This window comes from Nannospalax galili, unplaced genomic scaffold, assembly GCF_000622305.1.
Source record: "Nannospalax galili isolate Female #2095 unplaced genomic scaffold, S.galili_v1.0 scaffold116, whole genome shotgun sequence".
NCBI lineage: Eukaryota > Metazoa > Chordata > Mammalia > Rodentia > Spalacidae > Nannospalax > Nannospalax galili.
In genome coordinates, this window is record NW_008340206.1 from 4038085 (window position 1) to 4060288 (window position 22204).

At 44.3% G+C, this 22204-nt stretch overlaps 1 pseudogene; it reads right to left on the bottom strand.

Moving 5' to 3' along the window:
- Window positions 1–19237: 19237 nt before the first annotated feature.
- LOC103735962 lies at window positions 19238–20077 on the bottom strand (annotated as a pseudogene).
- Window positions 20078–22204: the final 2127 nt, after the last annotated feature.

A 22204-nucleotide genomic window follows, 5' to 3' on the forward strand; every position in this document is an offset into this window, starting at 1 on the left:
TCCCGGCCCTCTTTCTGTTCTGTGAACATGGCATCTTCCTTCATTCCCCAAGGCCTTTGTTGGTCCCTGCTCCTGAATGAGCACCTGTGCTCCTTAGACAGGCTGCTTCGGGCCATGCAGATTCCAAAGCACCTCTGTCACATGTTACCAATCGCACCTGGCCACCAGCCTCTCCTGGGTTATCTTATTGTGGCTTTCTGTGTGGTAATTGGTATTGGCTGCTGTTCTTATTTTCTGTCTCCTCCTCCAGTTAGGATGTACAGTCTGTGAGAGGAATGTTGTCTGTCCCGTTTCACTGTTTCAGTCTCGGTACTAATGCACGTCTTGAACAGCAGTGTTGGGACTTGAGTGGTTGTTTACTTATACCTGAAATCACACGGAAGCAAGGAAGCAGTAGAGAGATGGTGTAACATGTGGACCCTGGGGGACTTGGGTCCTTCTTGATCCACTTTAGAATGATCCAGATCTCAGAGCCTGGGTGAGTTTACTGAGTGCTGCCAGGAGACAGTCAGGAGTTGGAGTAAAGCTGAGCAGCCTGTCATCGGGCATGTCAGTCAGCGAACAGCCAGGAGAGTCAGAAGATGGAAGAAGCCAACCACACAGAGACGGAATGGCTCAGGGTTGCTGAGTCCGCTTTAGCACCTCGGATGTGAGGTGCTCTGAGTCCTCGAAGCCGTAATGGAAAGCAGCGGGTGGGCTGTGCTGGGGGCGGGCAGTACGGTGCAGACACACTTCTGGTGGAGAAGCACTTGTTTGGCCGGCTCCAAGTTATTAGATCATTGTAGATCAGGGAGGTCATTTCATCCATTGTCTTCCAGTCATCACAGAGCAGGCCTCCTGAATTGTTTCCCCACTGTGAGTCCCACACTGCAAACATCCTTGCTGCTCAGAGACCTTTAATTATTAATAATTTCCCTCTGTTTTAAGCTGAAGATGGCAATTAGAGAAGCATTTGCTGTCCGTACTGAATTGACCTGCACTGGGCTAAAAGCCCTAAACCAGAACAAGCCCTCAGTGTTCTTCGTAAGGCCTTTGCAGCGAAATGGCTGCTGCATTGGCTTCGAGTGGCCGAGGAGTGCCTGCGAGCTCTCAGCTTGGCCGCCGAAGGTTGACACTCTCAGGTCTCTCCAGCTCTACGTCTAGAGCTCCGCTGTTCGCCTCGATCACTTGGCTCTTGAGACCTAGCTGCGCAATGCATATAATGACAGTGTCCACTTCAGGGAGTGATTTTGAGTTCTCTTCAGATAATAATGCCTTTCAGCACTTGGCATATTGCCTGAGTCATAACATGTGTGTACTAATTGTTGTCTTTTTGTTTTTACTTAGTACTGTGCAGCTCATGGTCTGTGAATTACCTTACAGATAGATTTTGGATTCAAGCTTTGGTTTAAATTTTATTTATTTATTGCTGTGCAAGGGACTAAACTCAGGGCCTTGCATGTTAGGTAAGACCTCACTTGAGGCAAGATAAAAAGACAGGGAAAATAAAGAGGGTATGGGAAGGGAAGGAATCCCTTTTATCTGGAGTCTGGTTGAAGTCTCACTGCCTGAGAATCAGGAATTCCAGTACAGTTAACAGCATCTGCTGGAGAGGATGCCTAAATGGAGACATTGTTTCTTTTATGTAAAGACATGTCAAGTAAGAAGGTTAAAGTAGTGATGAACCATGCTTAAGGCTCAAGCCTTTGCTCCATTTTCTAGGAATATTGCAAGAACTGCATTTACAGTAAACATACATCTTAACCCTTTTGTGCAACCCTTGTGACCCATGGCTTTGCCTTATCAGACTGTAATTCTCCCAAGACGTCTCCAGCACCACCCTGTGATCTCATTTACCAAAAAGGAAAAAAAGTTTCTTAGTAGTCCTTTGAGATAGAACTTGAAAACCACCAAGATCATGAGTCTGGCTACTTTTAAGGCCGGTAAGTGGGATGTGAAGCCCGTGCCCACACTTAGCCGTGTCTTATCTTTTCTCTGAGCACCTCTGTGGTCCCCTGACCGGGCCTTGAATCTGTGCTAAATTCTCTTCCTAAAATCACCAGCTCTGCTTCATGTGGTCTTAATCCTGACTTTTTTTCCTGGTAAGTTAAGAATCCAGCTTCACCTGTCTCTGAAAAGAACTGCCACCCTCAGGCCCCATCCCACCCACAGCCAGCACTGACCTCCATCCCCATCTCATACTTTGATGTTTTTACCTCTTCCCTTGAAATCCAAAAAAAGATAGCTGAGCAAAGAGTGTATTGTTTAGGCAGTTGTGGGAGGAGGGAGAGCTGGCAGGCCTGGAAGCTGCTTTCCAGCCTTTGAACCAGCTGTCCTGCTTTCCCTGGGCACAGGTGGAGGGACAGGTGGAGGAGCCGGCTTCCCCTCTGCAGCAGGTGGTCGGTTGTCACTGGTGTGTGGGAGTGAGCTGCTGGTGGTCAGGCTTACCTTCGTGCATGTAAGGAGACAGAAGGGGTGAAAATTTTGCTGTGGCAAAATTGCTAACACGATTCTGACCTCAAGTGTCTTTAGGGAGTTCATGTTTTCACAACATGTTTCTCAGTTCCAGGCGGTATCATAGGGAGTATACAGAAACGGTAAAGTGTATTTCCTTGGCAGCCTTTGGCATGCTGTTTCAACACAGGAAGTAAAGCATTTCCCTTGGAAGTTAGAGTTCAGCACTACTAATTTTATTTTATTACCTTTTATTTTGTGCATGCGCACACACCATGGTGCACATGTGGAGGTTAGAGTCAGTTCTTTCTACCATGTGGGTCCCAGGGACCGAACTCAGGTTGTCAGGCTTGGCACCAGGTGCCTTTACCCACTGAGCCATCTCACTGGCCTTCTATTTAATTTTAGAAAGAGGACAGATTTGAACTGGCGAGGTGGCTCAGTGGGTAAAAGCATTTGCTGTGTAAGCCTGAGTTCAGTTTACAGAACTCCTGGTAAAAAGAGAAAACCAACTCCTGGAAGTGATCCTCTGACTTCCACCTGCATGTCGTGGCATGCACACACATCACACAGTCATAAATGAAAGTTTATTTTAAAGAGGCGAGGAGCCCCACTACACTTCGAATAGCAGTGTTTGCCCGTTCCATTCCTCCTTTCTCTCCTCTCTCCCTTTCTGTATTACAAGTTGCCAGATGATGATTTTGCTGGAGAGACAACCATTTGATAGAAAAAGTGGTAGTTTGTAGTAAAGCGACTCTTGAAACTTGTGCAGGTTTTTAGATTTAGAGTCGTTTAGAAGGAGTGGAGGCTGAAAAATAGGACACAAGTGCTGGGCATGATGGAACACACCTGAAAGGCCAGCACGCCCAGAGGCTGAGGCAGGAGGATCACTGTGAATTTGAGGCCAACCTGGGATACATAGTGAGATCCAGGCCATGTGGCGTACAGAGCGGGACCCTGCCTCACCTGGCTCCCCTCTGCCCAGATAGCATAGGTAGCAATACTAATACTAATATCAATTTATGTGTCTTTGCGCCTTCACCCATTAAATGAGAATTGCGGAATCTAGCTTACACACATGTGGTTTTAATTCCAACAGGCTGGACCGAGGAGGGGCATTGAGAGACATGTTTTCTCAGCTAGGTCTGCCGCGTGGTTTGTTCATCAAGCCTCCGGGACATATTTTCCTTCGTTGTTGGTGCTCCCAGTACCATACGATGCCTGGCCTTGCAGTAGTTAGAATCATTTCAAAGTACATTGCTTCTACAAGTGAGTCAATTCAATAATAGTTTCTCTTTGAGAGTATTTTGTTTCTTTGCTTTGTTTTGTTTGAGACAGGGTCTTGCTGTGTGACTCTGATTGGCCTGGAAATCTCTGTGTAGACCAGGCTGACCTCCAGCTCACAGAAATTCCCCTGCTTCTGCTTCCCAAGTGCTGGGATTAAAGGAGTGTGTTACCATGCCCAGCCTTTGAGAGTGTTTTAACAAGCCCCTTCCGTTTTAAATGTTTCAAGATTTACTTTTTAAATATTTTCATTAATAGTTCAGAAGTTCAAACTCCAATTCTTAGCGAACAAAGCTTGAGACACTAAAACCCTGCTCTGCTTTGCACTTTGAATGTTTTCCATAGCATTTGGGGGCGTGGTCTGCTCTTTGGTATGACTAAAGGATTTTCTTCAGTTTTAACAAAATACATATTTTTTTGTGTTCGAGTGTTTTATAAATGCATCTGTGTGTGAAATGCTGCTGGAAGAGGCCATTAGATCTCTTGGAACTAGATTTATACATGGTTGTTAGCCACTATGTGGTGCTAGGAGCTGAGCCCAGGTCCTCTGTAAGAGCAGTCAATCTCTAGCCCTACCCTTCTTCATTACATCTTCACTTTTCAGACTATTTAAGATGTATTTTTCCTGTCTATGAAGGCTGTGGTCCATACCCATACATTGATCTTTAATCAGTCATGCTTATACATCATAATGTATTAATTACTTTTTTATTGCTGTGCCATGACCAGGCACTCCAAGTGGGGCAAGGCTGTGAACTCTGAAAGCTGGCCTCCAGTGACATGCCTCCCCTCCAGCAAGGCAGCACTCCTAAATCTCCACAAACAGCGCCACCAGCAGGGCCAAGTGTTGAAATACTTGGAGCCTAGGGGACATTTTCTGTTCAAACCACCACACTTAAGTTTAAGGCTGGAACTGTAACTTGGTTGCGGAGGACTTGCGTAACATGCTGGAGGCCCTTGGTTCAGTCACACAATAAAACTGACAAACTTCCAACCCCAACAAAACAAGTTGAGAAGTTCTGCTATTTTTCAATGTAGCCACTAAAGGCAGGGAAGGGAAGGACTGACCAATAGCTGTTGTCCAGAAACAAAAGAAAACACAGCTTGGCCGGGATGTGGAGACTTTGGAACCCTGTGTTCTCATGTTGGGAATGCAGAATGATGTGGCTGCTGGGGAAAGCAGTGTGGATGTTCCCCGACGACCCCTGAAACTTGAGCTGCTGCATGAACTTGCAGTTCCACTTCTGCTTTTTTTTTTTTTCCAAACCTTTTTTTGAACCAAGGTCTTAATAATAAGCTCAGGCTGTCTTGAACTTCTGATCCTCCTGCTTCCATTTTTTGAGTGCTGGGATTACTGGCATGTCTTCCACAGTTCACTTCTTGTTCAGTATCCAAATGGACTGAAATCAGGGTCTTAAAGAGATGCTAGTCTCATTTTCTTACAGCAGTCTGCATAGCAGAGACGGGAGGCAGTTGAAGCATCCATTGATGTGGTATATACGTGTGTGTGCAGTGGGTACTTGTGCAAGCTCAGGAAAGGACATCTTAGCATCTATGGCAGCGTGAGTGAGCTTGGAGGACATTGTTACAGTAAGCCAGTAGCAAGGACTGTTGTATGATTTGGCTTGTATGAGGAGTCTAAAGTAGTCAGTTTACAGCTTCACAGGTTGCCCCTAGGGCCTGGGAGTAGAGAAAATGCAGAGGTGCCACCCATAATAAAGTCTCATTATGCAAGGTGATTTAAACTCTAGAGCCCGTACGTACATCAGGTGCTGTATTCAGCAGTATTATGATACTGCACACTAAAAAAATTGTCGAGTAGGAAGTTGGCTTGTTTCAGGCTCCTGGGATTAGGACTTTGATCACTTCCAGGACTTAAGCAATGCATTTTGGAGCGTGTTTTTGAGGCTTTCAGGGGTTAGTTCCATCACTGGTGGAGCCATCACAAAAGCTTAACCCTGCTATGACTTCCAGGTCTTCTCAGATGTCCAGTGAGACACACCTAGACCCTCAACCCTAGCACCACTCCCCATCCCCACACCAGATTGTCTTCCTGTGCCCCGGAAACTAGAAGTGCCTTTTGGCCAAGTAGAACGGGGTCCAGACTGCTTGTCAGTGCAGAGATAATGGCGGACAACTTGAGATTCCCCTAAACAAGATATTCCTGGCTGGAAAGACGAGACATAAAAGGTGCTTGTCCTCAGGGATGTCCTGTCAGAGAGAAGCAAGAGGCGTGCCTTCAGATGTCCCTGCAGTCTCTGTGTCACAGGTGGGAGCCTTCGGAGAGCTCTAGGATAGGGGATGATTGTGACAGTTTATTTGGGCTAAAAGCTTACCCTCTCCTAGTGATGGCGTGCCGCAGGTAGATTGTACAGCACTCATTTATTTGCACAATCTGTGGATGGGAGTTTTGTGATGTATTTCTCATATTTTTTGGTGATGGGATCTCTTTCAAACGTATCACCAGTAACAAACAAGGAATCTGCACAGTTGAATGCATGTGAGTGGCTCGATTACACCTTTATGTGTTGATGCAACCCAGAGACGCCCTGTAAGTCTCAAGAACCCCCAGTGCTGTAGAAGCCTCAGGTCGCAATTGAAATACAATAACTTGAAAGAATGTAAATAGAATTTTGGGTAGTTTAGTTAGAATGTAATAGAGTAGATAATTACATTTTCTGGTTTTCAGAAATTTAAAATAAAAGTCTTGTTATTTCATTTATTTATTTATTTTTTGGTCTTTTTGAGACAGGGTCTCCCTGTAACAGCCCTAGCTGTCCTGGAACTCACTATGTAGACCAGGCTGGCCTTGAACTCATAGAGATCCGCCTGCCTCTGCCTCCTGAGTGCTGGGATTAAACGTGTGCGCCACCAAACCCGGCCAGTTATTTTAATTTTTAATAATAAATAGATGTATAAGGGAACTGATTAAAATTGAAAAACAAAATTTTTGTTGCGAAGGTAGATCTCATTTAAGAGTTCTTACCACAACAAAAGAGAAAAACAAATTAGTAGCTTAAAAGTTTGAGACAGCTTGAATAACACATCTCTTTAAAAATGTTAAATTGTTGGGACTGGAAAGATAGCTCAGTGGTTAAGAGCATTGGCTGCTTTGGCAGAGCACCTGGGTTTAGTTCCCAGCACCCACATGGCAGCATGGATGAGCTTACATACATGCAGACAAAAGCACATAAAAATAATTTTAAAAGTTAAATTTTAATTAGCGCATTAATTGTACATGTCAGTGGGATTCAGTGATTGTTCTATGCAGGCATACAGCATGCGTGGATCAACCCAGCCTCCCTGTAGCCCCCCTTCTTCCCGTGCTCCCCACCTCTATTAACTGTTCTCTGTTGATGTCTGCTCTTTAAAACTTCCATATAGGAGAGAACATGCTGTACTTTTTTGTGTGTCTAGCGTGTTTCATTTAAAATGACAGGCTCTAGTTCCATATGTTTGCTGTGAGAGCATTCCAGTCTTTATGGCTAAATAGTATTTCAGTGTATAAATATATCTTCTTCTGTGGACGGGCACCTAGGCTGCTTCCACTGCTTAGCTGCTGTGAACAGAGCTGCAGGAACATGGGCGTGCATTTTGAGTTTTGAAGAACCCCATGTTCTCAGAGAGGCTGTGCTGACCCGCAGTCCCAGCAGCAGGGTGGAGGAGTCCCTTTTTCTCCATGTTTGTGTCTGGTGATGGCTGTCTTAGCTGGGGTGCTGTTTAACTTTTTGTTCATCATAATAGTTTGGCTTTACTATTTTCAGATCTTTTTTTTTTTTTTGTGGCAAGAGTGGATGTTTGTCAGCCTCACTGCTAGTTCTTATCTGCATCAACACTTTAGAATAAGACACGTATTAGGAAAGCATTCGTGGGTGCCAGAGATGTGGCTCAGCTGCGCTTATAGAGGACTCAGGTTTGCTTCCTAGCACCCACATGGTGGCTCACAGCCACCTGTATCTTCATTTCCAGGGAATCTGATGTCTTCCTATGGCCTCTGTGGCCACCAGGCACATACGTGGTATACGTGATACATGCAGGCAAATACTCAAGACACATAAAATAGAAATAAGTCTTTGCTCGGCATGGTGATGTGCCTTTAATCCCAGCACTTGGGAGGCAGAGGCAGGTTGAGCTCTGAGTTCAGGGCCAGCTGGATTTATGTAGCATTCCAGGCCAGCCAGGGCCACACAGTGAGAAAGCAAGAAAGTACATTGGGGACAGTGAAAGAGCTCAGTGGGTAAAGGCATTTGCCATGTAAACCTGATGACCTGTGTTAAAGTTCCCAGAGCCTGGGTAAGGTGGAAGGAGAGAACCAAGTCCTGAAAGTTGTCCTCTGCCCTCACATGTGTCCTGGCCCTGGCATGTGTACATGGATACACAACAAAAATAAAATTTTACTTTACTTATTTATTTCTAAATATTTTATTTATTATTTCTATTTTATATGTATGAGTGTGTTGCCTGCATGTATGTGAGTGCTTCCCTGTCATGCAATGCCTGCAGAGGTAAGAAGAAGGTGTCCAGATTCTCCTGGAACTGGAACTACAGACAGTTGGTAGCCACCATGTGGGTGCTGGGAATTGAACCCAGGTCCTCTACAATAGCAGCCAGTGCTCTTAACCACTGAGCCATCTCTCCAGTCCCCATAGAATTCAATTTTAAAAAAAGCATATTGATCTAGTATATTATTAGAATAGAAATTGATTATGAAATTAATAGCTAAAAAATCCATGGGCTAGGAATGTTTCTGGTATGATCAGTCTGATAGGTTAATGGTTCATTTTTTGCTTCATAGAAAAATGTTTGTTATAAGGCCTTTTTAATTATAGAACAGAAGCTTAGGATTCTCTAGGATTTTTTAGCCAAAGAGAATGTGATGATTATAGAGAGGAGACAAAGCAGTTTAAGTGTAGTAGTTTGTTTGTGGGGCCAAACAGCCTGCATGTTTAAAGTGATGTCCTTGGCTAATAAAGGAAAGACAAAATTAAGTGTAATTTACATTCTTTAGAAAGGTTAAAATGGTAATATATTTAGAAGTGAATGATTTTATTTCACTAGTGGTTAACATAAAATTAGGTTTACTGCTAACCAGAGCATTTCTCTGTACACATGAAGCCTGTCTGAGGCAGAATGGTCACGTTGCTGTTTCTCACAAGGCCCCGAGGCTTAGTTAGGCCTGCCGTAGACCTAGTACCCTTGGCTTCTCAGAGCTCCCATCAGATAATGACTTGCTTGTTCAGGGCATTCCACTGCTTACTGGGGAGCAGCTCCTGGGGTCACTGCCTCTGTGGCTTGTGCTGTTGTATTATGGACCATTTCATGCCTTCAGGCCTGTCCCCTGCAGCTGCTTCCTAACCCCAGTACCTACAGTGTGTGTCAGAGGTCATAAGTGGTGTAGCCGAGGGAGGGAGGAGGGGAGGATTTTGAAGTGAGACTTTTTGTGTTCTGCCAGGCTACTTTGTGATTCTGTTCTTGAGCAGGATGCTTTTCAGTCAAGTGCTGGTTAGCTTCCTCTTACTGTCAGAGTTAAATTGGTTATATTCCAACATGCTTAATATGGGGCCTGGCACAAAACGTGTACTATTTTTACTATTGCCAAACTATGTGACTCGTTTGGGTGGACTTGGTCTGGTTTCCCCGGCCACTTGGTGAGCGTGTTCAGACACAGCAGTGCTCTTCTAATGCTGTCTACTGCCATTCTTGGCGTCCTTCTCTGTGCGCAGCATTGCCATTAGTGTATTGAGACATTTATTGCAGTGGTTGGAGGCCGGGGAAATACATGAACTACTAATTTTCATACTTTTATTCTTCTTAGGCAGAAATTGGAATTTGTCATAGGAAACTTGAGTGTAGGCAAGTCACTTCATGAAGGATCCAGTGAAGTCACTTTACAGAGAACACGGTGGCTTTGAGGTCTTCCCCGACCAATGTGTCACTGTTTTGAATTTTTTGGTTCTTTCTCTCCATTCCCTCCCCTTCCCTTTTCATCTTGTGTCTCAGGTAGCCCAGGCTGGCCTTTAACTTGTTATCCAGCCAGGAATGACTTGTAACTTCTGATCTTCCTGCCTCCACCTCCGGAGTCCTGGATGACAGGTGTGCACCACCGCACCAAGCGTTATGTGGTGCTGGGGATGGAATCCAGGGCTTTAGCATGCTGGAGAAGAATTGTACCATTTGAGCCACATCCTCAACTGGGTTTAGCTTCACCACTTTTCAAACTAATAAACTGATTCTATAGGATTTTTAAAAAGTGATCAGTGAGTCAGTTTTAATGTATGCATTTAAAATATTTCCATCTCAGTCCATTGTAGACATTCATATTGCATGTTAAAGACTATGTGTAGCTCTTGTTTCTTCTTGAAATAATGCTAGTAGTCTTTAAGAGCATACTTGCTTCTGGGTATGAGAAAATGCCACCGTTAGTGTCTTGCCCAGTCCTGAAGTACATCAACCATTCTCTTAAAAGTCATTGTGTCCCCACTTGTGGTGGTGCACGCCTTTAATCCCAGCACTCGGGAGGCAGAGGCAGGTGAAGCTCTGTGATATGGAGGCCAGCCTAGTCTACATAGAGAGTTCCAGGCCACCTGGGGCTACAGGGAGACCCTGTCTCAAAAATGCCAATATCAGGCAGCATAGTCTGGTCACAGGAATAAATCGTCCTTGTTACTGACTTGTCAGTGAGTGGACTCGGGAAACTGCTCTCTCTGAACTATGGATTGGAAAGAAAACATTGCTTCCTTTTTTTTTTTTTTTAAATTAAATTTTATTCATTTATAAGGGGGGCATGTGCCATACCATGTATGTGGAGGTCAGAGGGCATCTTAAGAGTGATTTCTCTCTCTCCCCTTCTACCTTGTGGTCCCTAGGTATTGAAGTCAGGGCCTTAGGCTTGGCACCCTTACCTTTTGAGTCATCTTACTGGCCCAGGAAAACATTCTTAAAGTTATTTCAGGGACTTTCTCATTTTGCAAGCCTTTTTCTAACTTTGTGTGCCTTTATCACTTCCATTTATACTGACCACTTATCTGGTCTATAAACATGGCCAAATCATAATTTATATCTGAAAGTAGAGCACTTATGCTTCTCTATCAGGTGCTATTGAATTTATTATTTTAATAGTATGTACTTTTTTCCCACTCAAAAATAGCCTGTTATGGGGACTGGAGTGATGGCTCAGCAGTTAAGAGCACTGAATACTCTTGCAGAGGACCCTGGTTCTAATCCCAGCACCCACATGGTGGTAACAACCATCCATAACTCTAGTTGCAGGGGATCCAGTGTTCTCTGTCCTCAGGTACTGCATGGCATGGGTGCATTTACACACATGCAGGTATAACACTCATGCACATAAACATTTTTAAAAATATCCTGTTATTTGACCTATATTTTAAGAGTATCCACTTAATTTTTTCTGCTATAAGTACATTATTAAAAGCCTGCCATTATGGTTCACACATACAGTCTTAGCGACCAGGAGGCTGAGGCATGATTGCCATGAGTTTGAGGTCAGTCTTCACTACATTGTGAGTTCTGTAGGTGACCTTGGGCTGTAGTGTGATACACTGTCTGAAACAAAAACAGTGTATCAACAGTGTATACACACGCACACGTGTGTGTGTGTACATACATGTGTGCGTGCCACACACACACACACACACACACACACACACACGTATTGGTGTTTAACCAAGGGAAAGATGATAAAGCATGAAATAAAAAAGGAGAGACTAAGAGACCGTCCTTGCCTCTGCTTCTTCTCAGGAGCCAGCACGTTTCCTGCTCGCTGGACTCCTGTTCCCTTAGTGCTTCATGTCTGAAACAGAGAGGTTTTAGGGTAGTGCTGAGCTTATTTAGGCAAAACCGTGGCAGCCTTGTGTGGGTGCTCTCCCTTGCTTTGGACATAGCACGTGGAAGTGATAGATAAAGGTGCGTGTCTTTCATATTGTTAAGGGTTACGGCTCAGTCATCTCCCTGTGTTCTTCAGATCTTCACTCTGTTGGCATTTTTCTTTCCAGGATAGAATTGCTTTTAACTCTGTTCATATCAGAAGGGACCTATATTTGGGGGCTCGGCTTGCCTCTCAAAATGTGGTAATTTCTATGTAGATTAAAAGACAATCTCTGTAAGGACAAGGAATTTATGCTGGGCTGGAGTCTACCCCTCCCCATTAGAATGAATCCTCTGACAAAGCTCTCTGCACTTGGCAGGGAACTTCCTCTTGGGACTCCTAGAAGTGCTGGGGCAGCTCTCTGATGTAGCTCCTTTGGAAGCTCTGGCAGACTTGCCTTATTTGTCTGGAAAAAGAGTCCGAGCTCAAACTTCCTTTTTCCCCTGAGGATGGCTGTAGCTTAAGCTGATGTCGGAACAACTATGAAGGATCTTCTGGTGACAATCTGAAATAGAGCAATACCAAACACACATTCTAGTTTTGTACTCCAAACCAGACTTTTAGCTATAATAAAGAAGGGCCCTTTGTGGTAAAGGTAGGGTTAAGTGTGGGCCTGGTGGCGCATGGCTGTAATTCCAAGACTTGGGAGGTGGAGGCAGGAGGATAGTGAAGTTGAGTCATCATCCTCTGTAGGCGATGGAGAGGAGAGATGAGAGAGATGCAGCCTGCAGGCTTTTTCTTTTCTCCTGCCCCTTGTAAACAGTCCCCTGTCCAGCCTATGACAATGAGTGACTGTGCAGGAGCAAACAGTTCAAGGCTTACTGGTACAGACTCTAGCTGGTAAAAAGTGTTGTAGATCTGTGTTTACTATCTTACTGTTTACCTTAAAGTATCACGAGTATATACTACAGTATTTATACCGAAATCACTTTGAGTCAGATTAAGTGGAAAAAGGAGGCGAGGAGGAAATGGTAAAAATAATTGTGAGGAGGGTTAAAGGAAGAAAAGCTGAGCTAGTCCGGAGGTCATCATGGATGAACTTTTGGTGTGATGGGTTGCTTCAGTAAAAGTAAAGGAATGTTCCTGTATCAACTCTGGGCTGTGACTATAAGGGACTGCGATCATGGGGTGGATAAGTGTGTGTGCACAGAACCTCACCCCTACCTCATCTTTAAAGATACATTTCTAAGTGCTGGTCATTATGTGTCAGTTCATGAAGTGGATTTTGAGTGAGCTCATTCTGGAATGAATCCATGAATCCCTCTCTACCTTCTACTGACCAGACACACTTTGATGTGTGTCTCAATTTCTTAACCTGTAATATTGGAATAGTAAACTTACAAATGTCAAGTGAGGAATACATGAGATTCTAGTTGCAGGCTATTCTGGCATTCTGCTCAGCTCACAGTGTCCTTGGGTGACGGTCTTCTGCCTTTCCTCAAGGTTGGAAACCATCCTAGCTGGACCACATTATTCCTGGGTGGCAGTAGTGATCTCCTAGGTCCTCCCTCCACCTCTCAGCTGCTTGTCCTTCTAGGCTTTTCCTCCTGAACCAGTGCCTCCAGCTTTGCCTCTCCTTCATGGTAGGTCGCCTTGGCCTGTAGCAAGGGAAGCCTGGTACAGAAACTTTGTAGACTGGCTCCTGTGCTTCCACCTCCCACCACCTTCCCAGGTGAGCCAGCTGCCTCCTGACGCAGCCTGGTCCTCTCAATGGTGATGTGTCTGCCATCTGGGCATCTACAACACAGAGGTCACTTTCCTCGTTGAACTTTGGGGTTCCTCACATTGTAAGTTTTTGCATTAGCTACCTTTATGGTCTATCACCTTAAATCTAATCAGTGCCTCCGGGTCCCTCCTCCTGTGTAAGTGCCTAGGGCGTCAAGCTCAGTCTCAGCCAGGGTTTCTCAGGAGTACTGCTGACATTCTGGAGAAGATAATTCTTTGAAGAGACTGCTCTCAGATTGTTCTTATGTGTTGAAGAATCTAGTCTCCGGTGCCAGAAGGCAGCCCTTTCCTGAAGGCTGGCCAGCCAGCACTATCTCTGTGTTACCCAGTACAGTGCCCTCCTGCCCTTGTTCAGGGCCCATTAGCCCGTGTGCCTTGTTTGCCCTTTCATGTATGCTCTGAGGAAAGGCGACAGTCACCGAACAGATATCTCTATTTTAATAGGTCCCTAATTTTGCCTGGCAGTCCTTTAATGTTTTCCTCCTTAATGCTTCTGTTTTTCATGGGTTTGCTTCAGACTTTTATTCTCCTCAAACTTCCCATCTCGTTATCTTATATATTCTTAGCAGATGACCTTGGTGTCACAGATAAAATAGAAGCTATTAGATTTGCTCTCACTAAACTTGGTGACACCAGGCATGAACTTGAATTGTGGGCCAGCATTTAGCAGATTTTGTGGCCTTTAGCAAGTTAACCTTTAGCCTCATCTTGTCTCTATCTTGGCCATCATAGAAAAGATATATGTTTGGTGTAGTGTCTTGCCAACAGGGTCAGCTGGTGAGGGGCACAGTGGATGATGGAACTGAGAAGAGGGTCTAGGTTATATAGACTGAGCCACCCTCACCTTAGGGCAGTACTGGATCAAGGATCTGAGGAAAACAAGGGGAAACAGAGGATGTCATGAAACACTTGGATTCTGCGAGGACAACCTGAGACAGTGTCTCTTTCTCCAGCTGGCCTGGAACTTGCTATGTAGGTCAGACTGGCTTCCATCTCAAAGAGATCTCCTTTATGCTGGGATTAAAGGTGTGCACCGCCACACCCAGCACCAGAGGGTTTTCAAAGGACAGATACAGAGAACACAGAATATTTAAGAGCCATTGGTCCTGTCCTGTGTTTCAGAAGGTTCTACACTATCAATTCCCACCCACGGTAGAATAGTGGACACCTAGTGCTTACTGAGCCCATTCTGCGTGGCTCTGGGCTAGGTGTTTTTGTTTGTTTGAGACAGTCTCACTGTGTAGCCTTGACTGGCCCTGGAACTTGCTATGTAGACTAGGCTGGCCTCAAAGTCACTGATATGCCTGCATCTGCCTCCTGAGTGCTGGGACACATGCCACCATGCCTGGGTAGGGTTGGTCATTTTAGGTGCATGCAGTCCTAGTAAGACCGGGGTCCTGTCATCCCTTGGCTGGATATACTTATTATTCATGGATTTGGGGCATTTCCGATGCATTGCTGCCCTCATCAACTGTATTCAGGAAGCCACTTAGGATCTGACATCACAGCAGAAGAAGGGCTGTATAGTCTGTGCTTCTTCATTGTGTGTGGGTCCTTCCTAACTGGATCGGAACCTTAACACTGGGCATGGAACAGCTGTTCTAGTTGCTTTTCTGTTGCTGGGATAAAACACCATTACCAAGGGTTTATTTAAGGCTTACCATTCTAGAGATTAGAGTCCATAATTGTGGGGGTTAGCATGGTGGCAGAGGTGGCCAGAGCAGAAAGTCCAGTGACTACGTCATCAAACACACGGGAAGCAGAGAGTGACTGGAGATGTGGTAAGGCTGCCAGATCACTAAGTCTGCCCCATGATGCGCGTTCTCCAGCATGGCCACACCTTCTAAGACCTCCCAGAACAGCTCGATTAACTGGAACAAAATGTGCAAATACTTGGAGCCCATGGGGGACATTCTCAGTCAAACCACCACTAGAGTGGCGTATTATTTAGCACAACTCCTGGTGTGTGTGTTTCTAAACCACATTACGGTTATGCCTTAAGAAACAGTTTTATTCAGCATTCATAAGACCAAGAGTGGACTAGAACTTTCAAGCACCCATTCCTTCAGATGTTTCTCAGAACTGTGCCCCCAAAAAGGCCTTGTTCATTATTGAAACAGAATCTGTGGCATGAAATGAGGAAGTGGGTCAGGACCTGCCTTATCACAGTCTTGTCCTTTTGATCCCTAGGTTTAGACTGTCACACGCAGAACTACAAACAGACTGCCCAATTTTTTTCATTGCTTTCAATGAAATCAGCATGCTGCTTTCAGCGTTTGATATGTAAAACATTCATGCACACATTCATTGTATCATGCAAGGTGGGGTCCTGAGGGATTAAAATCAGGTGCCAGGGTCACTGGAGGAGCACAGGGCTTAGTGGGCTTGTTTACATTATAAACAGTAATAGGGAACTTTTGGTTGTAATGTGAGGTAGAAGTCTAGGTCAGATTATGTCCAGATTATAAATCATTCCTACACACTGGAATAAAACTACACAACTCTTAAAAATGTGTGTGCGTGCGCGCATGGTGTGTGTGCGCGTGCCTATGCACACATGTGTGTATGGTTTTCATCGTCAGAAGGTGATTTTAGAGAAGCATGTTTGGTTTTCCACCTGTGGAAAACTTGCCCTTGAAATTTTACCTGCAGTTGTTTTACTCTTTCTCTATGCACGGAGGTGATTTTAGAGAAGCATGTTTGGTTTTCCACCTGTGGCTTTCTCAGTTGTTAACTTGCCCTTGAAATTTTACCTGCAGTTGTTTTACTCTTTCTCTATGCACGTGTCCATCTCTACCCTAAAGATACCCAGGCGATCTGGAACATGGGCTTTTAGGGAGGAGAGGAGGGGTGTTACGTTGTCTGTGTGGTGGTGATGTGTTACCAAAACTTATTTTGAGTTTCTTAGTGCTATTTTCATCGCTCTCTGTTCAAAATGATCTGTTTCCGAAAGGCTTTATTTTTGCTAAAATGATTGTTTATAAGTTATGTGAAGTTGTTTTTAGGAGATGTAAACATGTCTACTCACCCCAGATAGGGCTTTACTGACAGAAATGCAGGATTCCACCTAGTGCAGCATGGGAACCTGTGAGGTTAATTCAGTTACAGATTCCTGCACACCTGTAGAAGCTTACCAGCGGTCCAAGAAAAAAACTTTGTCTTCCAGCAACTGCTGTCAGTAAATCCTGGGGGGCCTTGTGGGCCTTTCTCTAGCAAGGACTGGTCACCCTCCCCTCAGCAGCTGTTAATGGTCCTTAAATCCTTGAGGGGGGAGGTAGGGCCTTTCCTCCCTTTAACAATTCAACTGCCTATAAATCCTGGAAGGAAGGGTTCGACCATGTGAGCCCCTCCCCCCCAAGAGTGGTTAACTGTATGACTCCTTGAGTGTGGGTGGGGCCTCAGAGACCCCGCCCCTTAGCAACTGTTAACTGACTAAATCCAGTGGGTGGGTGGGGGGAATTCAGGAGGCTCCTCCCTGCACCAAAATGGAAAGTTAATAATTGATCCAGTTGTGTCAGGTCTTTTTTGCAGGCAGTGTCATCTGACGAGGGTCCGGCATGCCAGCCACACATCGTCTTTGGAGTTTCACAGGTTGTTAGCATTCAGGAATATGCACAAAAGAATTCAGTGTATTACCGTCATGTTTATGTCCATACGTAACACAACTTACAACTTAGAGGTAACGAGAGACAAAAGAAATTGAAGTTAGGAAATAGTTTTGAGAGGTGGTGATCGACCATCAGTTCATTATTCTGAGACCTTATAAATAGTGAGAAAGAATAGAACCTTGTCCTGTTTTCCTGCAAAAATGATTTCAAGGTAATCAAAAATCCTTCTTGGATTTTTGATACAAGGTTTCACTCTGTGGTCCATTTCCACCTGAAACTCCCTATGTAGTCTTGGCTGGTCCAGAACTCAGCTATCCCGCCTCAGCCTCCTGAATGCTAGGACTACAGGCATGAGCCACTATGTCCAGCTCAAGGAAGCCTTTTAAAAAAATGATTCAGGTAACCAATGCAGTCATCTGTGGGTGTCTTCCATAAAATAAAGGAAAATCTTTGGGTGAACCAGGCCAGCAATACTTTACAATACTTTAAGATAAATGCCCTGCGTAGTAGATGAGGTGAGTGAGTGCATGTGTCACCAATGGAGGGTGCTTGCCCAAAATGGAAACTGAGCATAGCTCCAGAAATTACTGGGAAATACAAGGAATAGAGAAGTAGATGGAGGAGGGAGCTAAATTTAGCATGTGAGAAATTAATTGTGCAGGGTAAATGGCTTTCTGATGGACTAAGATATTTTAAAGTGTTGTAGTGTGTGGTTCTTGTTTTTGTTCTGGTTTAGAGAAGCACCAAATTCCTTCTTGAGGTAATTGAGGCCGTTTGGACGTAGATTATTAATGTATTGGATGATTTATGTGCTCTTGTGGGTGGTGTATGCAGTGCTTGAGTGCAGAGACTGGAGGAGGTTGTTGGGTATCCTGTGCTATCACTGTCCTAGTCCTTGAGACAGGGTCTCTAACTAGTCCTGAACTCTTTCTTTTAGCTAGGCTAGTGGCCAGCAAGCCCTAGGGATCCTCCTGAGCCTCCCCACCAGCTCTGGGGTCACATAGGTGGGTGGGGCTATGCCTGGCTTTTTATGTGGGTGCTTGGGATCAAACTCGGATCCTCGCAGTAGCACAGCAAGTGCTCTTACCTGCTGAGCCACCTCCCCAGCCAGGATTACATGATGTTGGGGAAGTATTACCAACGTTGTGAGGTGGTTATAAAAACATAGTAATGCCAAAACAAAAAATCTTTTACCGATGTTGAAACAGTCTTTGCTGTTTATGGGTGAAATGAAAGTGAATGGATTTATGTGGGATTTGCTTTGAAGTACTTGCAGAGAGAAAGTTGGTATTGTTTAGCTGCCTGATGTGTGTATGTGGCTGTTTGCTGCACTCTGTATGAATGCTTGAAAAATTTCAGAAGACAAAAATGAATCAAAGTCTTAGAAATATGTAGCATGAAGTTTTCTAGTGACCTACATAGAAGAAAACTGGGTCAGTACTGTAGTTCATTTTGTCTGTATGTTGAAAACAGCAGTGGCCAGAGAAAGGTATGGTTCTTGCTAATTGAGAACCAAGACTTTGTATATAGTTTTTTTTGTTGTTGGTGGTAGTGGTTTTTTTTTTTTTTGTTTTTTGGTGTTGTTGTTTTTTTTTTTTTTTTTTTTTTTTTTTTTGTCTTTTTGAGACACGGTCTCCCTCCCTGCAGCCCCAGCTGTCCTGGAACTCTCTATGTAGAGCGGGCTGGCCTTGAACTCACAGAGCTCCGCCTGCCTCTGCCTCCTGAGTGCTAGGACTAATGGTAAGCACCTCCACACCCGGCCAAATTTAGGTTTCTAATTTTTGTTCTAATGTATAATATAGTCAGTGTTTGCATTTTGGTCTTGTGTACTGCAGCTACTCTAAACTCATTCATTCTAGGACCTGATTTAGCATTCTTTGTGACTTTTACATAGATAATCATGTCTAAAAGTCTTCTTTAAAAATGTTCAGTTTCTTTTTCCTAACTTCGTTGACATAATTATGTTTCATGTCTCCTTTATCCCCAGTTTGCTTGTTATTTATACCTCATGCATTTTATTCTCACATTTTCTCTCCTTCTCCCTCCTCCCCCCTCCCTCCTCCCTCTCTGTTTTGCTAGGGATTAAACCTCAGAGCTTGTGTCCACCCAGCAAGCACACCCGCCCCCCCAGACATTCCCAGACTTTCCTTTCCCATGTTAAAGGTCTCTGTTTCCTTGTTATGCCTGTATTCTGAGTTGGAGGAGTTGTCTAAGTTTTCTTTTACTCTCTGAATATAATGTTCCTCCCAACCCCCAGCTGCTTTAAAATCTTTTATTTTTTTAACAGACTTAATTCACTTTATTTTTCTCCTATAACAGCCCTAGGTATAGTAGTAGCCACAGCTGGAGCCTGGGTTCTCTGCACAGAGACTCTGGTGTGGGTTTTCACAAGAGGGCAGTGAATTCCTGATGGGGGAGACTTGGTGAAGACCATCTCTTTCCAGAGGTCCGGGGTCAGATGGCTGTAGGTCTTAGAGGTAGCATCAAAGGTGGCCTTGTGAAGTTGGCCAGGGTGGCCGTGCAGCCTGGGCTGGTGTGCAGCCCAGCAGTTGGTGTGCATGAACAGCAGCAGCAGCAGCAGCTTCCTGGGTACAGGAGCAGAGACGATGGCAGTGCCTCTGGGCATGGCTGAGGGGCACCAGTACAGAGCCACAGCAGTCCGTCACTTACACAGGCAGGTGTGGGGCTTGCCAGTCGTGTTTCCCCAGGAGCCTGTCCCTCTGCACAGGAACACTGGGAAGCTTGACCAAGATGATGGCCCCTTGTACCTCCTTGGAGCACTTAACACCCAGACTAACATGACTATTGTAGTCCCCAATGGTGACAAAAGCCTTGAACCTGGTCCCTTGGCCAGCCTGGGTCTGCTTCTGCACTGGCAGGATCTTAAAAACCTCATCCTTAATGGATGCTCCCAGGAAAGAGCCAGTAATCTCAGATTCCTTAATGGGCAGGGAGAACAGGCAGATCTCCTCCAGGGACTTGATCTTCATGTCCTTGACCAGGCGGCCCAACTTGGTGACTGGAGTCCACTCATTATCTTCAGCTTTGCCTCTAAGAGCCCCACTGCCTCAACCACCGCTGCGTCCTCCTAAGCCTGGGCCCCCAGGTCCTCGGGGCCGTCCCACTGCACTGGCATCATCTGCCACTTGCTGTTTCCCGAGGAAGAGGACGCTTTAAAATCTTTTTAGGTAGTTCTGATGCTAGGAATTTGAAAGTAATATTATCTAATATGTCTTTGGGGGATTTATCTCACTTGGGCTTCTTGGTTTTTAAATTTGTGACTTGATAGCTTTTTGAAATTATTTTTGAGAAAAAATTGTATTAGCTCATCAAGTTATTTTATTCTTGTTTCTTTTCTTACGAGGTCTCGATTGGTAGGGTAGGTTGTTGGCAATGTTGATATTTTTTCCCACGTGTTTGTATTTGTTTGTTCAGGCTCCACCTTTAGTAATTTCCTTGGACCTGTTTTCAAGATTTGGACTCATCAGCTCCATCGGAGGACACGGTCAAGCTGTTTTCATTTCTGTTGCTACATTCCTGTCTGCAACACTTGTTTTACTTTTTCGTGGTTTTATGTCATTGCTGTTTGATCATGAATGTCATGAGTTGTGTTCACCTGTGCCTGTTACCACTCGTAATTATTTTGAATTCCTTGCCTGATAGTGCCAGCATCTGACATGTCTCCTCCTGCTTCAGTGCTTGCTTTTTCTCCTTACAATGATTTGTTTGTTCTTGTGTTGTGCTGTTTGATTGAGCCATTTTTTTGTAGGCAAGTGGGAATGTAGGTACCTGGCATTGATTCTGAAAACTGAGTCTATGAATATCTTATCCCTAAGTATCAGACTTAGCTGGAGTTGATGAGGGTTTATGTGTTTTTGTTGTTTTGTGGGTCTGATTACCTTCAGTGCCTCATAAACTAAAATTTGTCATTACACAGTGTTTGGGTGGGAGTTGATTTGCTGGAGAGTTGTGATTCAACATTTTTAGTTTAGTTTTTTTTAACCTTTGAGCCTTACTTGTACATTTGTATTTCAGAAAACATCTCTCGGCGTTTGTTGCCTGAGTAGTGGACTGTATTCTTAATGTCTGTAAGATACCTAGGCTTCACGTTATACCTCTAATGGAAACAAACCTTGAAGGTAGAAATAATGAAGATTCATATATTGCAAGTAAGAATATATTTTTATTACAATAGCAATTATTGTATTGAAGGAAAAAAATATTTAGAACCATGGATATGTTGCAAATTTTTCCAGTTATGTTTTGCACATTTTCATCAATGTAACCATCACCTGTATGAAGAAAACAGGACATTTCCCGCACCCTCCTACCATATCCCAGCTCCATTCCAAGATTTATCAATATTCATTAGCTTTCCTGTAATGAATTCATTGAATTACTCATTACGCCGTCTTAGCTCCTCTTCTCCTTTTCCTCATCTCTTTAAACCCTCTGAGACTAGGCTGGGTACACTGTTTGGTACTTTTGACCGTGTTACCACCCGTCTCCTTGCAGCATCTCATGTTCAAGGTCAGCCCAGGTTACACAGAAAGATCCTCTCTCAAAAAACATTTTCATTTTCTTCCTCCTTGGTTTCTGATTCATTTTCTTCAAGAGTCACGTTTTTAGTCTTTTGTGTTCTAAAACTTCCTTTGGTTGCTTCCTTCCCTAGCACTCTTTGGGTCTGCTGTGCATTGAGCCGACACCCTCAGGAGTTACTACTCAAAGCACACAACATGCTTTTCCTCCTGTGTATCTCTTGCCTTTTGGCTGAGGATTGTTTCCAAGCAGTGGAACTACTGAGTCAAAGGGTCTGACTTTTACTTAAGGCCTGTCACCAGAAAAGGTGGTGAGGGGCTTCCCAGGAGTGCACTCCCTAGTCTACAGCAGTTTGTGCCTCACTGTCTGCTCACCCAGATTTGTGACTTTTCTTTTCCGTCTTTGTTAGTTTCCTAGAAGTAGTGTATCTGTTTTGTGTTTCTTTTGTAAGAAGGGATACTAGTTTGTTGTTTTGATTTTTGAGACAGGGTCTTCCTGTAGTTCACACAGCATGAAGAAGGATACTTTACCTTAAATTTTCAGTCACAAAATTTGGAATTATTTTCTAGGTATGACTCAAGGCTGCAAGGTGTTTGACTAGACTGTTTTAAACATGAGCAACAGAAAATTGATCTGTGTACATTTATATGCATGAACAAGTGAAACCATCAACTTTAATATGCATTTTTGCAGCTAGAATAGTTGAGAAAAGAAGACTGTAAAGGCA